The sequence below is a fragment of the Rousettus aegyptiacus genome, unplaced genomic scaffold (assembly GCF_014176215.1).
Source record: "Rousettus aegyptiacus isolate mRouAeg1 unplaced genomic scaffold, mRouAeg1.p scaffold_m13_p_12, whole genome shotgun sequence".
NCBI classification, from domain to species: Eukaryota; Metazoa; Chordata; class Mammalia; order Chiroptera; family Pteropodidae; genus Rousettus; species Rousettus aegyptiacus.
The window spans coordinates 52312756-52338270 of NW_023416287.1; the positions used below are offsets into that span (position 1 = coordinate 52312756).

The 25515-nt window shown below is 34.0% G+C and overlaps 1 protein-coding gene across 12 annotated transcripts in view; it reads left to right on the plus strand.

Annotated features, from left to right (window-relative positions):
- The window catches only part of DLGAP1 (DLG associated protein 1), a 782830-nt gene that overhangs the window by 7762 nt on the left and 749553 nt on the right, over nucleotides 1-25515 (plus strand). The window contains exon 1 of one of the 12 annotated variants that reach the window (XM_036229045.1): nucleotides 1055-17945. The exons of the other annotated variants lie outside the window; for them this stretch is intronic. The gene's annotated coding sequence lies outside the window, so the exon portion shown is untranslated. Of the gene's footprint in view, nucleotides 1-1054; nucleotides 17946-25515 lie in introns of those variants that run through there. 12 annotated transcript variants of the gene reach the window in all.

Sequence of the window (25515 nt, forward strand, 5' to 3'; positions counted from 1 at the left end):
CACCAAAAAACTAAATAATATTGTACACTTATGTACCTACCCCACAGATTATAAAATAAGTGATTGCACATACTGTTAATATTCCCTGTGTACTCTCTCTCCAAACATAACTCCTTTCAGGGATACTTATCCTGAATGCTGAATTTCGTATGTTCCATTCCCATGCATTTCCTTATACTTTGCTGTATGTATATATGTACCTAAACAATATAGTCTCATTTTGCTTTTTGCTGTTTTTAAACTCTATATAGTAACATGTTCTTTGTAGTCTTCTTCACCTCACTTTAATTGATTAGTATTTTGTTCATGTACGTATATTTTATTTATTCATTTTTACTGCTATATAGTGTTCCATTGAATAATATGTGGTGATTAATGTCTCAATCTTCTGTTGACGGAGGCTCAGGGTGTTTCCCAGCAGGGCTGCTATGAACATTCATGTGTACCTCTCTTTGTGCTAACAAGGAGAGTCCTTTCCTTAGGGTATCTTCTTAGGAGTGGAATTATAGGAGGGTAAGCTTTGTACGTTAACATTTAGCAGATAATGCCAAATTACTGAAAAGGGTTGTGCCTATTTATATTCTTAACAACAATCTATAAGAGCTCCTTTTGTTCTATATCCTTGCCAACACTTAGTGATACATTTTTTTGTGTGCCAATTTTATGGATGTGAAATGATATCTCCTTGTAGTTTTAATGTGTTATTCCCTGACTGCTAGGTATAGTGACCATTTTTCCTCTCTTGATTAATATTTGAGTTTCTGTGGAATGCTTATTTATACATGCTGTCTACTTTTCTACTGCTTTAAACAAACTTTTTGTCAGAGCTATTTATATATTCTGGATACCAGAGTTTTCTGTAATACGTGTTTCAATGATCTTCTACCCAGTGGCTTATCTTTTCATTTTTATGATGTCTTTGGGTAAAAAGATTATTTTTAAAATTTAAAAATGGATGTATTTTTTTCTTATTTATTTCTTTATTATTGAGCTGTAATAGACATATATTATAAAAGATACATTTTTGATTCTTCTCCATGGTATAAAATATCTTGTTTAAGAAATCTTTTCCAATTCTGAAGTGATAAAGGTATCATCTTTTCATACCTATTAAACTATTAAAATTTTATTTTCACATTTAGTTCTTTGAGACTTTCTTGTCGATGGTTATTTTACAAAGCCTTTTAATCACCCTCCAAATTTGAGCAAAACACATAAATTCTCTTGGTCTTAATTCCTTCCACATTAAGTTAGAATAAGAAGTAGTTATACACTATGAATTCTTCTGTAGCCACTCTACTTCCAGTCTTCATCATTTTGTGCTTGAAATACACAGAAGACTCTTAGTGGAACTTCTTGTCTCCAGTGTCTTCTTATAATTAAACGTGCATCTAGATTTACTTTTCTAAAGAACTGCCAAAGTCATTGTGAGACCTCAAACTTTGTCCTTGAGAGCATGAGGGCAGCAATCACATCCATTTTACTCCCTGCATCCCGCATATCCAAGCACATACCTGGACCTTGGTTGGTGTTCAGGTTCAGGGTGTGTGTGTGTGTGTGTGTGTGTGTGTGAGTGTGAGAGAGAGAGAGAGAGAGAGAGAGAGAGAGAGAGAGAGAGAGAGAGAGAGAGAGAGAGAGAGAGAGATTGAATGAGAGAGATTGAGATATATGCATGAAGGCGCAGGGGCTCCCTCTGTTGCTCAGGTTCATTTTGTAATTAGTCTCTTACATCAAACCTCTACTCTACTGTGGCTGTTCCTGATTGTCAGCACTGCTTTATTCTGGCCCTTTTCTCTTTGTTTCTTTTCTCTTTGTGTATTTGAATTCTTGTCTATTTAAATTGCTAACAGCAGATTCTCCTGGGGCTAGGACAAAAGGAGTCAGGGATTCCCTCCCCCGCCCCCCTTATGTCCTTCTATACAGTTTGAATGTTTTACCATGAACAAGGATTTCTTTTAAAATAGTTATTTCAAAGCCCTCTCTCTCCTTCAAGGCCCAGTCAAATCTTACCTCTCACATGAAACATTTATGACTACTGTAGCTCTGGGTAAACTCACCTCTGAATTCCAGTTGCATTTTTCTGGATAATTTACTTTATGGTTTACATTTTAAATACTTTTATGTGAATACTCCTTAGATTTTAAGTGCCTTTATGTGATGAATTGGCTTGTGTATTTTTGTATTTCTTCTAGGCCTAAACCCAGTATCCATCACAGTGGTTTTTCCAATGGGTAGCAGCTGCTTTCTTGATGATTGATGATTAGTTATTGGAGATGGCATAAGCTGAGCGGAAATTTGGAGTGTGAGGACTTTGGAAATAATGACATTACTGAAACATATAAAGGTTTTGGATAAGTAGCTAATTGGTAGTGAGAAAAATTGAGCTTTATATTGGTTTTGTTGATTTTTAAGATGATATTAGACATTTCGTAATCAGATATCAGCCACTTGTGAAACAATAAACCTGAATTTTATAGAATGATAAAATCTGAGGTATTGATTAGGGCATTATCTGCTATAAGGTGATTGGTATAGCCCATGATACTAGAAGTTGTTTCTATGTGCCATATCTATCTAAAATTCAGGACCCTATATCACTGAAAATGTTACTACCCTGTACTATCCTGATTCCACTATCCTGAGTCATCCAACTAGATGACTTTGGACAAATTAATTAATTTTGAGGGCCCAGTTTTCTCATCAGAAAAAGTAGGATAATTAAACTTAAATATCAGAGTTCTTGAAAGGATTAAATGAGCCAACCTACATAAAGTATATATAGTTCATTGGTGGGCTCATGGTGGGCAACAAGTAAATGCTATTATTAACTATATTTTACCTGAAAGAACTAATCTGCCAGCTATCATTTTACATGAAAGTAGTACCAAGTAAACTTTTAAAAATTATTTGTCTAGTCATGAAATATTTTTTTACCTATTGAAAATTCCTACATCTTATTTTATTTTTCTTTATTATGTGATAACAGTGGCAGCAATTTTAATAATAGTTAGTATTTATTGAGCACCTTAGTCTTTGAACTCTTGAAGGATACAACTTTCAGTATTGCCTGTAGGCTCCATGTTCTGTATTTACAAGAAAAGGGGCCCACAACTCCTACAGCCCAGCCCTGTCTGACATGTTACCATATGCTCTGAGGAGACTGCGAAAGAAATCAAAGTCATGTCTTTCTCCCCAAAGAATATTTAATTGTGAAACAATTAATGCATCTAAAGCAATGTTCAAAATGTAAATTTTAATTTACTCTGGTCAGAATCCATATTTATTTCACAAGTACCTAACATAGACCTTAATGATCTTTTGGACTATATAATCACAAAGATTCTATCTAAGGTTATAATATAAAATAATTTCAAAATATTTATTAAGGCAGGATAGGATATGAAAAAGTCCAGAGGCTACCCAGAAAGAGGCAATTATGCTTGATCCTTATGTAGGAACATCCCCTAACCATCATGGTGAGCCCAGAGTCAGCTGTGCATTGACAGGTGGAGGACACCTGACTGCTGATTGCATCCACCTTTTCTGCTCTGTGGGGCTTGTCTTCTGTCTCTGAGGTGTGTGTCACAGTTTATTTTTCATAAATTATTTTTCAGCTCACAGTTTTTTTTTTTTCTCTTAGAAAGGAAAACCAATAAAAAACAGAATGAGAACTTTATTGACTGATTAGGTGGAAAAATTCCATTTGTTTTTCACTAAGGGACAGATGTCTGGGCAGTTATATCCAGATTATTTGAGTTTTATAGGTTTTGTATCTGCTGTAGTAACACAGTATTTCGTATCTTGTGATGTAGGTTTAAAACCCAATAAAACTAAGTACAAAATAGTTTTTCTCATGGCTTTATTCTTTCAGGAATTCCTTTTGGGTAGAAATGTTGGCACATATAAAATGGTTTGAGATACTCCAAAGAAAAATGTTAAATTTACATCAAATATGATTTAAATATTGGCAATACTAATTTACGGTTAAGTTGTACATCAAAGGTATGCTTATAAATTGAATAATTTTGGACATCAAAACAGAATTATCGCATAGAAATTGTGTTATCCCATGGTGGCTTGCATCTACAGTTAAATTTATAAAGTCTTTTTGACTTTTTTTCTACAAAGAAAATAATACTACTCTAATGAAAACCATATCTATCTAAAATTCAGGACCTTATATCTATGAAAATAAATAAATTCCAAATTGTAACTAGGAATATCCCTCACCCCTTCTGCCACAGAATTAGGAGCCTCCCGGTTCTGCCAGTGGTCTGATGCTGAATAATACTCAGGGAACAGCAGCTGTCATTCCTGAGGCATGGTTACCCTGGATCCAGGACTAGAACCTGGTGGCGGAATGAGGGAGCCAAAAGATCTTACTTAGGAACACTAATAATCATTAAATATCTACCTTTATGTAAACTACTGCTCTTTATTTGAATTCGAATGAAGGAAGGCAAGTCTGAGATTGCTCATTTGTCTGTATTATGTCCTGCATTGAGAACCAAGGTGGGTAGGTTATTTATAAGATAGATATCAATAAGTTAGGAGTGTATTCCTTTGTATTAAGGTCATTTTTGCCAGTTATATTTTTCTACACATTTCAGATTTTAAAGATGCCCACTGTTGAGCAGTGGGAATCGCCAATTCATTTATTCATTTATGCTTGCATTCATCACCAAAAACAATTCATTGAACAACTGGTATATGCCAGACACTCTTCTAGGTGCTTAGAATTTAGTCCTGAACAACAACAGAAATAAAAGACAAAAGGCATGCCCTTGTGGAATTTACATTAAAGTGGCAGGAAATGGACAACTAATAATAAACATAATACATCTTTTAGAATGTTAGAAATAAATAACAGTTATGAAAAAAATAGAACCAGATGAGCAGGACTATTGAAGTGTTGTTCTTTGATAGATTTCTGGCATAGGAGGAAATAAGCTTCTTTATTTTATTTTTTTAAAATTTAGGCTTTCACTTGACATGTTCTATCTAGCTTTAGAATTTGACAAAGCTCTAGGAGAGGTATGGGATTACTTTCACTGATGTGTAATTCTTTTATCCTTTCTATTTTACAGCAGTCTGTATATTCCTCAGATATACTATCTACCATATTGCATTGTAGCTACTTGTGTTTTTTTAATCTCCCACTAGATTATGAATTGTAAAATAAGGCATGTTTCTTACAAAGTTATATTAATTCTAGTAATAATAATAGTGATTATATATCTAATTGAATGCTTTCTATACACTAAGCCCTATGTAGAAAATGATATCATCCCTTACTGAATATATTTTCAAACCACAAAACTACCATGGATGGAACTAGTAATTGAACAGAGGTCTGTTATTACTAGACTCTATACTCCCCTGGGACCTAATCCAGTGCCTAGCATTTGGTTGGCATCCAAGAAATGTATAGTGAAATAGAAATCTACTAAGCTTCAGTATTGTAAAACTGATTACTCTCGGAAATGCGTCTCTAGCCACTAGATACACCCTCCTCTGGTTTTAAATCATTTAATTTCACAGCCTAGCTGGCACAGAACGTGGCTATTTGGAAATTCTTGAAGTGACACTTGCTTCATTTTTCTTTAATTTCTTCTTTCTGTTTTCATATATCTCCTAGGTGGAGAATAATATAGATAGAATTACTTCTATTAAAGTCATAACCCTATAGTTTGATGGTTGAAGCTACTTTGTTCTCTAATGTCTGTTGTATTAAGGAATCGCCATAGGTCTTTTGTTTTGAGTTTGACTTTGACTTTTAATAGTGCTTCAGAGGGTTCTTTCAGAATGTAGGTATTCTGATGGTATCAAGAACCAAGAAGCACATCCGTAAGTTGTGTTTGGCTTACTTTCCAAATTCAACCTGCCTCTTCCCACTTGTCAGAGAAGTTTTGTATGACAGAAGTAGGTCTCTGTGGAAGCCTCTGGGAGTGTGACCATCTGCTTGTTATGAAGAAAATCAGTCTCTTCTTCCCAGGAAAGGCTACAAGAGAAACTTCAGCTCTCTGCTTTACCCATTGAGCAATCTATTTGAAAGGATAAATGAACACATCCCTCAAAGACAAAGAAACATAAACACAGATAAAGTCTGCAGTAAGAACAAGTTAAACCTGGCATGCTTTTTGCAAGGATCAGATAAGAGCTTTAATGTCAAGGGTAAAAGAAGATGTTAGATTGGACTCCTAATGTATTTCTGAAAGAATGTGCTCATTGTCTCAGGATTCTTTGCAATTCAGCTGAGGGAATTAAAAACTTCAATCTGTTTAAATAGACATAGGTAAATCAACATTGTTGTATCCTTATGATCAAGGTTATTCAACTGGCCTATAAAATAATATAAAATACTAGAATGCATATATATATATATATGTATATATTTAACTTTATTAAGAAAAAGGTTAGTTCACTCTATAAGCATCCTTGCCTCAGCTAAGTAAATATTTGTGCAGGATGTTTGGCTTGTGCAAATTAACAGAAGGAGAAATGAAGGTGGACACATATAAAACAGATAGAATAGTGAGTGCCCTTTGTAAAGCCCTCGCCGTCCCTGTTGTGTCACAGACAACAGATACATTTTGTAAATGAAATGCCTTAAATCTTTTTTCCTGTGTTTCCGTAAAGATTATTTCTAATGATTTTGCTTTGTTCTGAATTACTTTACGTTCCTGATCCAAAATAAATTTGAGTGTTTAATTGATGTAGGACATAAACTTAGTGAAATTTCTAGACTAGTCCTAGTAAACATAATATGCTAATAATAATGCAGTAATCTGTTGGAGACAGGAAATATGGCCGAAAGCTTGGCCATTTTTCAAACAACAAGTATCATACACTGAAATTCAAATTCAATTTACTTATGTTAGAAATGATCTTAAAATGAATAATGTTAGAATATATGTGAGTCAAAATGTTTTATTAGAAATTCTGTAATTAAAACCGAATAATTCACATCACATAGTCATATATGTTTAGGTATAAGATGTAAGGATAACTAATACTTTCTAAGATATTTTATTCTATCTGCCTGGAATTTTGCCTCCTTCGTACTCTCAATCCTTTTAACATGACTTTTATTTTTTCTCATTAATGCCCTTTTTGACTACTGTTTGTAAAATAGTTCAACCTGTCTCGATATTCTCTTTCTCAGCACCCTATTTAGTATAGAGCTTCTTAAAAATATTTGTCAAATGTTGGTTCTTAATATTTGTCCAAAAAATGAAAGTGAGGTAACAAAATACTCAGCAATTTAAAATTCTTGATTATAATAACAACAAGCCATGTTTGAACAAAAGTTTAAATCATTCTTAATTGAGGATGTGTTTAAAGCTTTGGTTTTAAGTCTGAATTCTATGAATATGTCAGTTCCTAATAAGTACTTGGAACCTCCTCCATAGAAATGTCATCATCCGTCCCCCTTTCAGTGAACTCACAGACTAGTGAGAAAGAAGGACAGAATGGGATTCAGTCCATTGAGAATAGCAGGATGATGAGGTGTTACAGGGGATTGTAGTAGGACTGAGTAGGGTTACTGAACTCAGCAGGTAAATGTTGGGGATCGGCGATGTCAAAGGAACATCAGAGATGGGAAAGAAGCATGCAGTCATTCTTTCCTGAGCCTTTTTAGACAGTTCATACTTATCTGAGGGAGTTCATATAAATCTCTTCTTTATGTTGCTGACAACAATACTCTGAGGGTCATGTAGTGTGCACTTCTCTCAGGGTCTCTGTTTACCTATGTGTCAAGTGACCAGGATGACATTGTGGTTTTGAGGTTCCCTTAAAATACTAATACTCTGTAAGCTGTAATTCAGATGAGAATTGTGTTACACAGAGATTTCAGTGAAATATGAAATCCCTACTGAAACTGAATGATTTGATGAATTGTAGGATTTAATGATGAACTAGGGATCAGCAATCAAACTTTGAAACACTGGAAAGTCTGTGAAGGAAGATCGAATATGTTTTATGTAAACTAGGTAAGTAGTAACTATAGCAAAAGAAGCTGAAGATAAACTGTGCTTCTTGGGGGGACTATAAGATACATAATTAAAGTGACTGATGAAAGTGATGAAGAGAAAAATGAAGGGAGAATAAGATATGGTTAGGGGGTAAGTGACTGATCATTTGTTGGGAGTGGGGGAGCATGAGAAATTTTAAATAGTTGCCTTGAGTTGAAAAGCTTGGAAATAAAAAGTGTCTTAGAAGGATTTGTAGTTTTCTATTTCACATGCTAGATAAAAAGTCCCACAGAAAAATTTACATTATTTTTTAAAATTTCCAGAATCAGAAAATTTTCAACCCATCCACAGAGTCAGGCTTCAAGTCACAACTATAGATATATCCTAATAAAAATGAATAAGTAAATCTTATGAACATTTTTAAGGATCATGGACTGAAACATGATAGTCAAAACTATTTTCTAAATTTAAAATAACATAGGACCTATTAGGTGATAATATCAGTCTAGTACTTCGAAAACATCTATTGATCCTTTCTTTGTCATGTACTGTGTTTGATACTGGGGCACAAAGGTGCCAGGTCACAAAGGGTCCAGCATATAAGCAAAATTTGGCAATATGTTGTAATAAGTGTATATGAGTTACTGCAGTTCCTTGAGGGGGTGGTATGTAAATCTTCCAAAGGAAGCTGTGGAAGCTCTTGAGTTCTCTTTTCAAAGGGGACAGTTCATTATTTTGTTGACAGAAATTAGCCCTAGTGAAAAATCAATCTTTTTAAAAGCATATTTAGTACATAGGAAAGAGAAATTGGTAAAAAAAAAAAAATTCAAGATTATACCAACATAATATAATATGTTAGTTATTGTTAATTGATCAATTATTAAGTAATTCTGAAAAATGTGAAACAGATCAGACCTTATCCATGCATCGAAGTGTCTCACTTGGCTATATGTTGCAAAGTACTTGATTATTCTTCCTATCTCTGAAGTTGCATTAAAAATCATTGTCAATATTTCAGCCAGCCGATATTCTTCATAAAATTTCAGAAATGAACCTACCCATTTGTTCTGTTATTCTTCAGTAACTTTATTGGATTTTTCTCTTGGCTGCTTTGTTGTTATTTCGGAATTTTTTTTTTCTAAATCCTGGCATCAGGGATGAAGAAAACCAAAGACTTCTTTCAATTGTTAGAGATTTCTCCTTTGTTTCCTAAAGATAAAGTGAATCTTCTATGGGTTATGAATTGTTGATGTTATTACCTAAATCCTTGATTGGCATAAGTAGGACTTTGATTGAGGTGGAGCTATGAGAAAAGTGCTTTAGTAGAATATAACCACTATTAGACCCCATAGGTTCAAAGAAAAAAAGAAACCAGCTCCCCTTCAGAAAGATACCTTGTTGAATCCAAAAGAGAACTAATTTGTTGTTATTTACCTTTACATCTATACATATCAGCAATTCTCAGCCATGTCTAGACATTGGAATCATCCAGGGAACTTAAACTATGTGATCTCATGTCCCATCCTAGACCACCAAAATTTTCATCTTTAGAGTGGGTTTAGGTACGAGCATTTACAAAGCTTGTCACATGATTCTATGTCACATGATTCTATGTCACATGATTCTAGGGCACATCTAGGGATAAGAACTGATGACCCATAGCAGTGATTCTCAAAGTCTGGTGTCAGAACCAGCAGCATTGCATTATATAGGAACTTATAAGAAATGAAAATACTAGGGCCCAATTCAAACTTTATTGAATCAGAAACTCTGGAAGTGGGACCCAGAAATCACTGTTTTAACATGCTCTTCAGGTGATTATGATGCGTTCTTAAGTTTCAGAACCATTAGCCTTTAGATTTCTACCTCCAGCCAGGTATTTATGTCTCTGCCTGCAGATCGCAGGCAATTGTGCTTGGCAATTGGCTTTTGTTGTAGAGGAAAAGCTGTGAAAGATAATTGCTTGAAACAAGTGATTATTATCAGAGTCTTCTTCATGTGGCCATGTTTGTGTACTTCCAGACCACTTCTCTGGGAACTTTCCACCCTACCCACTTCCAGAACTGTTTCTCTGAGCTTCTGACCTTCCCTGTGCTACCAAAATCTTCTTGCATATTTTTAGCTTCTTTTTGATCATTCTGGCCACCTTTCATGCATTGCACTGGCTATTAACCACCTAACTCATCTAATTCATGGTATCTGACCTTACATGTACTTGATTTTGAGCCCTGGAGCCCTCTCAGCAATTCATGCATTCATAGCCTTTCCTCAACTTTTCTGGTCCCACCTCCTGTGACCTGCTGTGACCCTACTTTGGGTGCTACGTGGTTTAATCATTTCATGTGTTGCGAGAGGGAAGTGAAAGAAAGAATTGAGACATTAGGCAGCTTTCATCTCTCCAGAATTATACTTTTGTCAAGTGATTTTATTACTGTGATTAAAGAGTTATGAGTTTGTAGAACATCTGGAGCAATTGCATTCAAATATACCAAAACTCTTTCCAGAGTTAAATTATAGATGCAGCTAAATCATGGTAATTTTACATCACTGCCCTCTCTTCCTTGGTGTGGGGATTGAGAGATGAATGAATGCTGCTACCTCTTTTGCTACCATTTTACCTTACCTACTTCAATTTTCCCTTTCTTTTACCTTGTATATTGTTTTCTGGGATTATAAAAGTTATCTTTCCTGACTACTATTCTGTCTCTTTTCATTTTTCCATAATACATTTCCATTATTTGGAATTTTATGCCAGTATTTTTATGTGACTGTATTTTCTGTTTCATGTACGTTACACAACTACTTGTTCAAGCCAGAACCTGAGGCAATTTCTGAGGCAGCTTTCAAGTGAGTGAAAAATGAGGTATCCTCCATTTTTACTTCCTTACATCCACTCATAAATTTTACTGATTAACTGCCTACCTTTATCCTTTATTATTCTCTAACTGCCTACTTATTATTCTCTCAAATAAACTTCTCTTTTACAAGCCAGGTACCTCCAGCCTACCCGGTGGCTTCCCTATATATCTTTTTTCTGCTAATCCAGGAGCTGCCTTTTCTGCTCATTCCATGTTCCCTTTTGGCTCCCTCCAAACTATCATCTTCTGCAGTTATATTAAGTAAATCATTTTGCAATGCATTTATTTAGCTAAGTTTCCAAATTAAATCATTGATATTTAGTCCTCATGACCTAAAAGGTAAAGTTTCAACTTTGTTGAGTGGCATTTAAAGTTTCTTCAGACCTGGTCAAGTATACCTTTCCAGCTTTAACTCTTCGCATTTCTCTATATCATGTAGTTTTAATGCTTCAGGCCACATTATTTGTCATTTCCTATATAACACCGTGTTTTATCATGTTTTTCTCAATATCTTGCCTCTGTTTGTTACCACTGCTTGGGATGTCCTTACTACCTTTTCTGCATGGCAGACTGCTAAACATTGTTCCACATAGTGGGAAGGCTTCCACAGCTTCCCTTCCCACTTCCTCTGGGTTCCACCAGTATCTCATGTATATTATTACAACCTATTGTAAACCTTTGCCACCATGCTGATCTGGTTGAGAAGGACCACATTCATGCAGGACCAACAGAAGAAACATTCATTCCCCAGATAAGTTGAGAGTTGGGAATACTAGAGGATACTGTTGGAACAAATGAGAAGTATATGGGAACCAAGGTGGGTGAATTGGGTGGTGGAGGCCCAGCAATGTGAGGAGAGGAAAGATAGTGACATGCTGACTATTTTTGTAATTTGGATAGATTCACGGAGAAGGAAGCTTTAGGGAAAAAGTTCAGAAAATAAAGAGCTCAAAAAAGAAAGCAAGAGAAAGGAAAAGTTAGTATATCAGTTATATTTTGTTACTTACCAGTTAGTACAAAATAGTGATATCACACAGCACTTTATTATGCTTGAAGATTCTATGGGTCAAAAATTCAAATAGGGTTTAACATTTCTGTTGGAAAGATATACATAGATCAGTGTCTGTGATATAAAGCAGTAGAGGAAAATGCTGTTGTGTAGGAACTTAATGCTTTGGAGGTGAGAACAGGTTTTAATGAATAAAATAGAGAATAAGATGGAGAAGACTTTATGAAAGACACACCTTTTCAGTTGGGCTTTGAGGAAGTTTCATAGATAGTATCAAGTTCAAGGACTGAGTATATAAACAAAAGGGCTAAACATGTTTAGACAGCAGTGATTAATTTATGATGGCTAGAACATAGGAGGTGTGGCAAGATATAGATCACAGAGAAGCTTTGGGACATAAACTGAAGAGTTTGATTTTTTCATTATTCAACAAAGAATCACTAATTTTGTTTGTTTGTTTGTTTAAGCAGAACTATCTTTTTAGAGTCCATCCAGATTTTGATAATAGCTTATTCTGGAAATGACTGAATAAAGAATAGATGAGAGTTAAGTAGATTTGTATGGGGATTAATGTCCCTAAATCTCTAACAGGTAAAGTGCTTTAAGGTTCTGGTGGTGAGATTATGAAATGAATGGTCAAAGTGATGAAGAGTATCCTCCACCTTCAGCCATCTTTCAGAATAGGTACTTAATTGGCTGTGACAGGACTGTAAGTTCCTTATGGACTGCCATATTTATAGTGGCTCAAACAGTATCTAGTACATTCACAAATATTAGATAAACTAAAGAATTAGGAATTTTTGTATTTCTCCATCAGTGTATGTACCCATTTCTCTTTAACCTCTTCAAAAACAACATATTCTTGCAGGAACTAAGTGGTTTTTATGTTTGGTTTTAGTAACTGATTTCAACAAGCTTTTCGAACACTTTGTATTAACAGATGATTATTTAATAAAAAAAAAAATAGTTCCCAAGAACTAACTTAAATTAGGTAAAATTATACTAAACGGAGCAGAAATTATACTACACTGGTTTGCAGAGAGATTTTGTCCATTGCTGGCACCTTATTACAGATGACTATATTGAGGCCTAGGGAAATTAAATGACTTAACCACAGTTAACCAACTAGTAAATATTGAAGCCATGACTAGTAATAGGCTTCTAATATACAGTCCGGTATTATTTTCATTGTATAATACTATGTGTCACTTTGATTTTAAAGTTAAATATTAGCTTGAACTTCATGAGGAAAAAACATCCATCTGGCTCTGCTAAATTTCCAGAGGGGAAGCCACCTTCTGTGACTGCTGAAAAATTTAAATCCTAGGGTGCCAGAACTCAAGAAAGGAGAGGAAATTAACAGTATGGTATATTTAAATGACTTAGTGTTTAAAAAGACACAAGTAGACACTTGTACATTTGATTAACTTCCTGTGGGCTTATTTTTGAGAACTGAATTTGGGTAGAATGGACTTTCTCTAAGATAGAAGGCTCGGAGATTCATAGAATTATAAAATATTCTTGAGACAAGACCTAAGGGATTGCTACCTAAGACTTGTATTTCATGTTGGGAAAAGAAGATCCCCAGAGAGATTAAGTAACATGTCCAAGGTCACAAAATTATTAATGACTGTAACAGGACTGGAAACCAAAACTCTTAATTTGGGAAAAGTGAATATTACTTTTCAGGTAAAAAATGCACACCCTTAAAGGAAATATTTGGGTTTGAGGTGATGTATTTTAAAAATATTTTAACTTTCCGATGTCCATTTACAATATGAAACATAACAATTCAACAAATACCTGATATATGACGTTGATCTTCAGAGAACCTCATTACAACCACAAAATGCTGACTTAATTTCAGTATCTCTTATTCCCTGCAATAAACCAATCTGCAGATGTTTACTTTGTTGTTGTTTTCTCTCTGTTCTTTATTATTTTAACATTACATGCATTATACTTAAACATTATTTTTAAAAATTTTGCTTGCTTTTGAACTTTATCAAAATGGCAGCAAAATCTTTGTATTCTTTTGCAAGTAGCTTATTTTTCATTTAACAATATTTTTTGAAGATCCACTCAGACAGTTAATATGTTTTCAGTGTTGTACGAATTCCACTTTGACTGTTCAGCAATTTATTCATTCAGCCTCTCCTTTTTGTATATTTGGTATGTTTGATGGTGGTTTTTGTTTGTTTGATTTTTGCTATTACTTACCAGGCTGCCACTTACATTCGTATGCATGTCTCATGATAAGTATGTGAAAGAGGCTGGGATGTGCAGTGTGCTCACTTTTCAAGACAATGTCCAGCCATTTTGCAAAGCAGCTGTGCCTATTTGGACTCCCATAGTGGTAAATAAAGTAAGAGTCCTCAGTGTTCTAAATCCTTGCCAACACTGTCTTCTTAGTTTTTCCAATCTGGTGAGTAGCTGTTTGCATTCAAAGGTTATTTTTATTGTGATTTTGGGTCTAATATTTTCCCGTAAGAAATACATGTATAATATTATAAAAGAATGCAAAATTAAGACATTTTATAAATACTCACTTTAGACAAAATGATTAAGAAAACAAAACACAACACATTTAGATGAAGAAAATGTATAATGTTTTTGTCAGAGGATAGATGATATTTTCACACATTCAGAGTGATGGTTGATATATTCAGCAGTAACACCTTTGTGTTGATTAATATTTAATGATAATCTTGAATTAATTAAATGAAGTTCAACTTATTTATAGTTATTCTTTTTATCATGCTGTTTTAACTCATCCTGGACTAGAATATAGTAAGATGGGAACTCTATCTATTAACATATATGTATATACAGTGACTCAGGATAAATTCATATATTGACCTAAATAGATGATGTTACAAAATTTATAGAAGTAATAACCCTGTAACTCTTAGGGCTGTTTTGAGATTTTCACAATATAATCTTTTTAAAACCCTTTTAGACCCTTAGTTGAAAGTGCCTTGGCTATTCTTATTATATGACATTTAATGATTCTAACGCTATGACACAGGCTCATTGGCTCATGTTAGAGTTTGTTTTCTGTCTTAGTGGGATCTGATATGATAACACCAACTTCCTATTTTAATAAGGTAGTAAAATTATGGAATCCTTAGTACTCACTTCCATCCTCCACTGATTAAATAAGAGCAGTTTTATTATGATAACTTGTTACCAAAAATAGATAAGTAAACTCAGAGAAGTGAAACATCTTTTGGTAAAGACCCAGTAAGTGCCCGAAGTTAAATGAGATTTAATAACTATCTCCCTCCATGATCACAATCTGCACAGTTTAAATTCAGGTTTGACGATAAAGATCACTTTTGTATTATACAGTTATTTTGTAATGAGACACTGAACATTGATGTAAGGGGGCCACTTTGTGTATTACAATTGCCATAAGGACTCTAGGTGGTTACATATCAATGATCAGAAAGGATACAGTGAGGTGACCAAGTTTATTTTAGAATCTACTAAGAGCTCGACATTTCCTTCATAACTTCCTAAAACAATGGATGACTGCAGGAAATAGCTTTTCTATCTGAAGCTGAACAGAACAGACATAGGCACTCTTGATTCCCATCTACCCCTCCTAATCGTTTTAGATGGGTTCTAACCTTTGATGGCAGCAAGGGACACAATCTAAATTTCAAGCTGTGAAAATGCCAGAAGCTATGCCAATTTAACAAAAGGTTTCAAAAGAATATGCTCTACTAATCCTAGGTTCCTTCTTTGTAGTATTGCATTAACGAAGCGCCAGAAGAAGATCGAGGCACTGTGGATTCCCATACCCGTCTTACTCACACTGGCAGATTTACATGATTCAGGATCTGGAGTTGACAAGTTCAGTATGGTCGCAGGTGTCCCTTGAGGTTCCATCCTTTATTTATTGCATAACTCCCTTCCCAACTTCACCTCCAACCTTCACTCAAGGTGGACCTAACCCATCTGCTTGTTGCTCTGTCCCCATTTATTCTCCATTTCCTCTGCATGTGGCTTGCTCGATATGATATCAGTAGCATAGGAAAGCAGTCTCTCTGCTCCATTTGGTTAATTAATCTCCAACTGTGTTTGTGGTTCACCTTGTTCTTATATTTACAAGATTATAAAATCTTTGAAATTTTTCCTTCTTAGTTTTCCTGCTCCTTTACATATAGCACCAAACTATAATTTCCAAAATTCACTACATTAATGCATTCTATTTCTGCTAATTCAAAATCTATAATACCTTCAACATTAATAATCTCATAATATCTCAACAAAACCTCTTAACCAAATTAATTTCATATACTTCTAATTTAACGTAATACGTTTCCTCTTTCATTATAATATGTTTCCCCGATTATTGCCACTTGGTATTCTCAAAGGTACCCAATCGCATTTTATTGGTTTTACATGATTTTGGATCACATTGAAATGATTATGCATACGTAAGAGGAAAACAACAATTTAGTAATATCTAGAATTTCCTGAGATAATGTTTTGTTCTAGGCAGATGGTAGTTTGCTAAGTGTGTAATGTGTATTATCATTTATTTTTTACAGTAACTCTATGACATAGTAATATTTTATCTCCACTTTATAAATATGGAAACTGAGATACAAAATTGTGCAAGGTTACATAGGAGGTAACTTGTGGAACCAGTGGAGAGATGATACAAACACAGGAAGTCTGGCTCTATTCCCAGCATTCTTCCTCACTACTCTTTACTTCTTTATTAATATGATACATATTTTATTCTCTGTAAATCCTTTTTGAACAAGATGGGGTTTTTAAATAAATAAATCTGTCCCTTGGTTCAAGAGTTTGGGCAGAAAGTAGTACACGAATTCTAAAGCAGAAGCAATTGCAGCCAGTATTTATATTTTAAAAGAGGCTTTCTGGACCCTAACTCAATAGGAGAGGACCTTTAAATGCCTTACCAACATCACTTGGGGAGAGATATTTAAGTAGAGGACATCTTCTGCTTTTACAATGGCCTCAAATCAGGCCATAGGGATCCGTGCATTAATCGTGTAGAGACAGGAGTTAGGGTCATGGAAGGACCTGAAACGATTGGCAGTTTGTGTACACATGGAAATTCAGTTGTATTGTCACACAACCAATAGAACTATCACACAGGCACCCCGTTCTACTGAGAACTTTTATGTAGGATCCACAGTGTTCAGGGTGTTGTAACTTCCTTTAGCTATTGCTTTTATGGGGAAATGAATATAATCTTATCCATTTTGCAGGAAAAATGCTGGATCAGTGTAACTACTAGGCAATTGTATGTTAGATGTCATAAAAGTGTTTATAATTTAGGGTACCTGCCCTCCAGGAATTTACTATCATGTTAGAGAGAAAAGACTGGTACAATCAAATTCCCTAGAGGAAAAAAAAAATAATGCCAGGTTTTACGGAAATATATTATAACACCATTATAATATAGTGGTGTTAGATGGAGGGAGGTAAAGTGTAGAGTTGTCCATTTTTCTTCCAGCCTCCCCTCATTATATCCTATTGTTTAGGTTCCATGAAGGTAGTACAATGTCTTCAGCAAAATGCCTAGCCTGTAGCAGATGTTCAATAAATGTTTGAGTGAAAAAGCATTTGGGGCTGAAAAATGTAGAGAAACAGTTTTCTGTATGTCCAAAAACAATTTCCAGAAAATTAAAGTTTGTGTCTTTAAACAGGAAGGTAACCGTCTTCGGCACAGGTTTAATTCTATTTGCAGAGTTATGTTAAGTGTGTCCTCCTATAGTGGCTGTGCCATTGAGCTGGTTTCTGGGAAGTGTTATCTGACACTTTCCTTCACCTTAAAATCAGCTGTGGGACAGTAGAAGCCTGTGCTGAAATCTGGCTCAAATAAGAGCAAGAGCATGGTTAGACACTGGTGTCCAGCTTTAGTACTGGTGGCCAAATATTACGCAGTCAGTTTTACAACTGGTTTTCAAAAATAATGTGCAATATATTATTTTGCTCAAATACGAATTGTTAATTCTTTTGTAGTATTGATTGTGGAACCTTTTTTTTTTTTTAATATAACACTTTTGATAGCTTTGAGATATTTTCCTGGATTCCGAGCTGAAGATATAGCAACAAAAAGTAAGTAAAATACAAATCAAATTATAACCCACTGGAGAATATGTACTTATGTTTCATTTCCTGGACACTCACACAGAGTTTGGTATATACTAGACATTACATATGCATTAGAGTGGATGGGTAGATGGATACAACTATATTTTAGTTTTAAAAGAAGTTTCTTCCAGTAGAATTAACAATGGCAGTAAACATTAGATTAATGCTGTCAGGGAAATCTAGCAATTAATTATATAGCAATAAATTGGTTTTGAAAAAGTAAGTGAGGAATAAGGTACAAATTTAGTAATCAATATCATGTCTTGTATTTGCACTTTCAAAAAAAGAGAAAGAAAAACAAACGGAAGCCATTTGAGAAATACTTAAGCAAAGCTACTGCTTTCTCTTTTTTTTCCAATTTATGTTTAATAACTTTCCACTTTCAGATATGCCATAAATTAAATCAGAACCCCACAGAGAACAGTATGTTCAATATTTGGTCACAGTTTGAAGGCATTCTCATATGGTTTTAAAGAAAAACTAATTTCAAGAGAATGCAGTATAAATGACTAATTTTATCCTTGAAATTATTAAGGTCCTTTATCTCAATGGCTGTGGTCGCTGTATTATCTTTATATCAAATGTACATGATTTTAAATTTACAGTAGAAATTTGGATCATAATAAAACTGGGAAGATGCCATTACAACCAGAAATTGAAGAAATGAATTCTAGAAAATATTTGTTAATCTTTTAAGCTTTCTCTAAAATAGAATGAAGAATTTAGTTCTTGAGATAAGGGACCCGGCATATCATAAACTCACTTATTTATCTGGAGTCAAGTAAAATTAGAAAGGAGGAGAAGTTTGCTTAGGTATCCTTCTGATCTGCAAGGATCCTAGTACAACCTTTTAGGATTCTTTATCAACCCCTACCAAGTGCCTAGTAAATTCACATGGCTTCAAATTCTCTGCCCATTTCTTCCCCAGGATAAGATAAAACCTTTTCTGGCCACCTCTCACTTATCTATTGTCTTTGGCCCTCAGAGTCCTGAGTGTATATCCCCCTATAAATGTTGCTCTGAAATAAGCAGCCCTTTAAGAATCCTATCAACCAACAGAATTGATTAACTTCTATATTAAAAGAGGTTCATTTAGGGAGCACTGAACATTCTCAGTGACAGATGAGAGTGAGCATGTCTACCCTGGTTTTCTATCAGGCATTAAAATAATCTAGAACATTCTGCTGATATAATGTGAATTTTGAAATATTCTCTTAGATTATTTATCATCTCAATAAAGTTGACTTACTATAGTTTGTTGTAAAGAGGTTGAAAATTTCAGCCTACAATAACAATTTAGGACATCCATTTTTGTAGCTTGATGTGAAATGCTTTGTAATTAGTAGACAAAAAGATAGTCATAGTGAATTTAAAAAAAATAACCACCAAATAACTTTCATAGTTGTTAAATGAATTGCGAACTACTTCTCACCATAATACTAATGCAAATGTTCTCTGCCAGTGGACACTGCACAAATTTCATTATTCATTTTATGAAGAGCCACACAAAGTACTTCAAAAAGCTCTAAGAGAACATTTTTTGATAATCCATTTTCCAGATGAAGAAGCAAATTCTAGTGGCAGTGAATATTTATTGGCTTTGGAAGAATTGGTGGATCACATTTAATGATAGCAAAAGAGTATTTTCATGACTTTTTTTAGGTTTAAGCTATAAAATATATTCTGTACTAATAATATATGAAATGTCATTCTTTTATGCATTATATATAAATTGAAATCTTGAAAGATGCATTTTATAGGCAACGATATCACTAATCATGATGTTTAATAAGATTAGCGCCTCTTCTAGAAATAATTAAATTTCATAATTTATGTGTACAATTTAAATTTGTAGCTGTAATTCATTCACAGTCTCATTTACCAGGCATACATACACATAATTGGCTTTTAAATGGGTCATAGAGTATATTTCTAGCTACAGACTAGCTTTTTCTTAAATAGTGAATGCTTATTACACTCATGAATAGAGGTTTTACTCTTATTTATTATATAAATAGATAATTCTAACATTAATATTTTTACTTAGGTGGTTCAAATTTATTTCACATGTGGACTTTCTAATATTTAGAAAACAAATATTGATTTCCCCCTCAAATTCATTTGTATATATTTCTATGTAGTTTTCTTTTTAAATCAGAGGATAATATATGGCTTAATTATTTTAAAATATTAGAAATTTTGAAAAGGGTTAAAACATTTAGAAGAAAAGTTAACATGTGTCTGACACATTAATTCACTCTTCATTTATTTGAAGTTATTGTAAGTAAGCTCACTGAAGAAAAATTCAAAATTATAGATAAAAATGAATTAATAAAATTCCAGTGATTCTACTAATATTAATGCTTGTATGATCAATTTTTTTTTACTAAAATATAATTATTATTTATAGCATACTGTAACTTTTTAATTTGATATTATGAATCCTTTACATGTTATAAACACTGAATTATATTATCTACTTAATGGGTCTACATGTCATTGTGTAAATCACTATATGTGTATAATCACTACACACACACACACACACACACACACACAACTTAACCCCATTTAAGCCTCTATTGTTGGGCATTTTAGGCTAGATCCAGGTTTTCTTTTCAAATATTAAAAAGACTATGGCGAACATACCTTTACCTTCATAGATGAATCAAATTTCTCCTTGAGATAGAGCTCTAAAGTTGTAACTACTGTATGAAAAGCAATACGTACATTTTCAAGACTTTTTTTTTGATGTTGCAAATTGTCCTCTAAAGAGATCATGCCAATTTAACTTCTGTTAATGGTGTATGAATATCCTTTCCCTGGTACCTTGCTAGCAGTGAGCCTTATTATTTTACATTTTTGACAGAGTGCTTGTAGTGGGCTGAATGGTGGTCCCTGAAAAGATATGTCATGCCCTTATCCCAGAATTTGTTAATAGCAACTAATACGGAAAAAGGGTGAACATGACCTTATAATGTAAAGATATAATTAAGTTAATGAGAGAAGTTCATCCTAGATTATTTATGTGGGCCCTAAATGCAATCGCTTGTATCCTTATAGGAGGGAGGCAGAGGGAGTTTTGAGATAGATACATAGGAGGGGAAGGTAGTGTGAAGACAACAGACAAAGATATGGCCACAAGTCACAGAATGCTGACAGCCAATTAGAAGCTGAAAGAGGCAAGGAATAGATTTTCCTCTAGAGCCTACAGAGGGAACGTGGCCCTTTCAATGCCTTAATTTTAGACTTCTGGCCCACAGAAATTTAAGAGAATAATTTTCTGTTGTTTTAAGCCCTCAAGTTTGTGGTAGTTGGCTATAGCAGCCCCAGAAAATGAATATAGTGCTATATGGAATTCACTGTTTATGAAGAGATATTATAGTTCGAAGGGAAGATTTCTGAACCAGATTCTCAAGAATCACTAATACCTAGTCAAGTGCCCACTTTAACTTTAATGTCTGTTTATAATTCTTTCTCTCTAATCATCTCAGTTATCTTTAACAAGCCCCAGAGCCTTGGGTCACCTCTGTCCTTACCTAAGTTTTCCCTCTGAAAGTCTTGTCCATTCAGTTATTAATATGTACTCTATGTCCAAGACTTCGGTCTATATACTATGTTTAATTGTTTATTAGCACCTCAAACCCAGCATATCTGTTATTAGACTTCGTATCTTGTTCTGCCTTCTTTATCGTGTACCATGGTGATTCTTACTTTCCTCCACTTGGATGTTTAATCCAGAATCACGCATCTTGTTTATCACCTCTACATGGCACTCTTGATAAGAAACCTTACCATCTCTTTCTCCACTCCATCCAGAATACATGATGAGATACCGTCATGTTTCGTATCTGTAATAGTTGCCATCTTGCTCTATGTACCCGCCCCTTCTCCCCAGCCATTTATTAAACATCCTGTATAGTGCAGCCAGAGGCTTCCTTCTAACAGAATACTGTATCACCTTGTCATTCAGCACCTTGTTACAAAATAAAACCTAAACTCTTAGGAATGACAAATGAGGTCTTGGATCTCTTGTTCCTGCCTACATGCCTGCCTGCCATTCTATCTTTGGAAAACTCTGCTCTGTAATTTGAACCAATTGCAGTTTTCCAGTTTGCATGTGTTCTCACAATGTTCTTCTTTGCTCAAACCATTCTCTCCCTAGCATGCCTTAACTTAGATAACTACTAGTTCTTTAAACTTTAATGAGAGATCTACTCTGTCTGAGAAACTTGCGTAATTCTCCCACTTTTATAAGCAGTGTTTCCCTCTGGTCCTCATTTTATATTGAGTAGTAATTTTTATAAATCTATTTGTCTCACATTAGACTGTGATATTCTTGAGGATAAGTACTGTTTGTCATCCTTATCTCCAGTTCCTTCCAAAATGTCTAATTATTAGAAATTAACAACAAATTAGCTGATATTTATTAAGTACTTAATTTATGCCAGATATTGTGCTACAGTTTCCACACAATCACATCTATTTTTTTCAACAACCCTAGGAAGTCAAAATTATTGTTACCTTCATTTCATAGGTGAGGAATTTGATCCATTGAGAAGTTTAAGCCAAGTGCCTAAGGACATACATTTAGTACAAAGTAGGCCAATATTTGAAGGCTAGCAGTCAGACTTGAGAGTCGTTTCTCTGATTTAACCTTTTTAATATCATGTTTCCTTCGAAGCATGTTTTAGCTCTATCTCATAAGTTTTAAGGTTGTATTTTTATTTTCTTTCAGTTCAAAATATTTTTAATATTACCTGACATATCCTATTTGGCTCATAGGTTACTTTGAGAATATACTTTGTATTACTTTTATCATTTTAAAATTTGATGGCTTTTTCATAAGCCAGAATATAGTTTCTGTTGGTGTTTCATGTTAAATTGAAAAGACTCTGTTGGGAGAAGTGTTCTATAAATGTAAATGTGCTCATGTCAAGTAGGTTAATAGCATTGTTCAGGGATTCTGTACTTACTTATTTACTGTGTATTTGTTCTGTCAGAAAAAAGTGGTAAAGTCTCCAGCTATACTTACCGACCTGTGTATTTCTCTTTTCAATGATATCAGTTTTTGCTTCCTGTATCTTAAAGTTCCATTGTAAAGTGCTTATACATTTAGGATTGTTATATCCTTTTGAAGAATTAACCCCTTTATTATGACAATACTTTCCCCTTTATCACTGATAATATTTCTTTTATTTTAAGTCTATTTTATCTGCTCTTTATATAGCTATGTTAGCTTTGTTTTAGTGTTTGCGGTTTATCTCTTCCTATCCTTTTAATTTCGTATCTTTATATTTAATGTATATTTCTTGTAGACAGCATATGTCTGGGTCTTGATTTTTTTTTTTTACCATCTTTATTAGCTGTCTTTGTTCTAACTGTTGTTTGTTCCTTTTCTCTTTTATTGCTTTCTCATATAAACAGCATTTGTTATAATTTCATTTTTCTCTTTATTAACTTATTATTTATTCACTTGTGTTAATTTTAAGTATTTTCCTATGATTTATAATATGTATCTTTAATTTATTAGAGCTTACCTTCAAATATCACTATATCGCTTCATAGATGTATAAGGTAATATAAGGATCTTAAATGATATGTTCTCAATTCCTCCCTTCCATCTTTTATGATTTTTTTAAATAAAATTTACTTTTACATATGTTCTAAACACATAACATGTTGCTACTATTTTTGCTTTAGACAGTAATATTTTAGATTAGTTAAAAATAAGAAAAAAAATTTTATTTAACATTCTTTTATTCCATTTTCTTTATGTAGATCCCATTTTTGTTTGCTCTTATATTCCTTCTGCATGAAGAACTTCCTTACCATTTTTTTTTTTTGCATGGTAGGTTTTCTGGCAATTATTTCAATTTTCATTTGTCTGAGAGTGTCTTTACTTCATTTTTGAAAAATATTTTCCCTTGGCATAGAATTCTGGATTGACTTTTATTTTTCTTTCAGCATTCCATTGTCTTCTAGCTACAATAAGTCCCCTGTAATTTTCATCTTTGTTCCTCTCTGTGTAGTGTGTCTTTTCCTATAGCTGCCTTCAAGGTTTTCTCTTTGCCTTTTATTTTTCCAGGAGGTGGTTAGGTGGATTTTGTTTGCTTGTTATCCTGCCTGATGTTTTCTGAATTTCTAAAGTCTGTAGCTTAGTTCTGTCTTTAATTTCTATTATTTCTAAAATTTCTAATATTTCTTCAAATATTTGCTATGCTCTTTTCTCTCTCTTCTGATATTCTAATTACATATATGTTAGATCATTTGATATTGTCCCACCACTTTTGGATACTCCATTATGGCTTTAAAAAAAAAACTCATTCTCTTTCTGTATTTCAGGTCGAGTAGTTTCTGTTGATGTATCTTCAGAATCTTGATTCTTTCCTTGACTGTGTTAAATCTAATAATGAACCTGTTAAGGCATTCTTCATCTCTTTTACTATGGATTTTTAAAATTCTAACATTTTCATTTAATTCTTTCACATAGTTTTCACCTTAATGCTGAACTTCCAATCTGATCTTATGCTCTAGTCTCCTTTTCTATTAGATCCTTTAATACATTAGTCATAGTCTTTTTAAAATTCGCTATCAGAGAGTTTCACCATATGTGTTATAGTTGAGCCTGGCTCTGCTGATTGCTTTGTCCATTGGCAGTGTGTTATTTTCTTGCCTTTTAATATCCCCTGTGATTTTGTTATTGTTGAAAATTGGATATCTTGTTTAGTTCAATTGAGACTGAAATAAACAGTTTTTATGCTTAGAAATGGGCATGCCTTTCTTTTTTTTCTAGCCCATTTAGTTTAAGAGTTTGAGTAAATCTAGTTAGGAATTATATTAGGCTTGAAGTTTGTTGTCACTATGATAAACCTCAGTGATAGTGATAATCTTCCAATTCTTCTAGTGATACCTTGTGTTTAGGATCAGGGCTGGGTTGTTTTGTTTTCCCTCACTGTCTGCTTCATTCTCAGCATTAGGATTTTCTTTTTCATAGAACCTCTTTGAGCTGTGTTTTCTATTATTTTTTACTTGAGCTGTGTTATCATGGCAGTATGAGATGGTGGTGGCGATGTGCTCTCTTGTTCTCATTTAGCCTCACAATGAGGTAGATACTGTCTCACTGGGTATTCAGGGTGTGCCCATCTGTAATTCTGAGTCTAGCATGTATTCTTTTCACTCCCTCATGGATAAGCTATTAGTTTTATTTTTCCATAGCTGCAATGGGTTCTCTACCGTGCCCTGTGGTGGTGGTCTTAGTTTACCTTCTTCCAACAGATTAAGGCTTTTATTCTGTAGGGGAAATGGAGAGAAGGCTCCAGGTAGAGTTCTATGCCCCTCCAGTGACAGTTACTATTTCCTTTCCCTGAGTATGCATCACAAGGGATACTTTATTTAAACATTTCCATACTTTTCTATAAGCACCTGGTGGGATTTGTGGAGAAACCACCTAAAAATGGTGTGGATTCCTCTAATTTTTATAACTGCTAGGGGCTTCTAAATTTTTTTACCACTTTACCCTGGGCCTCCACTA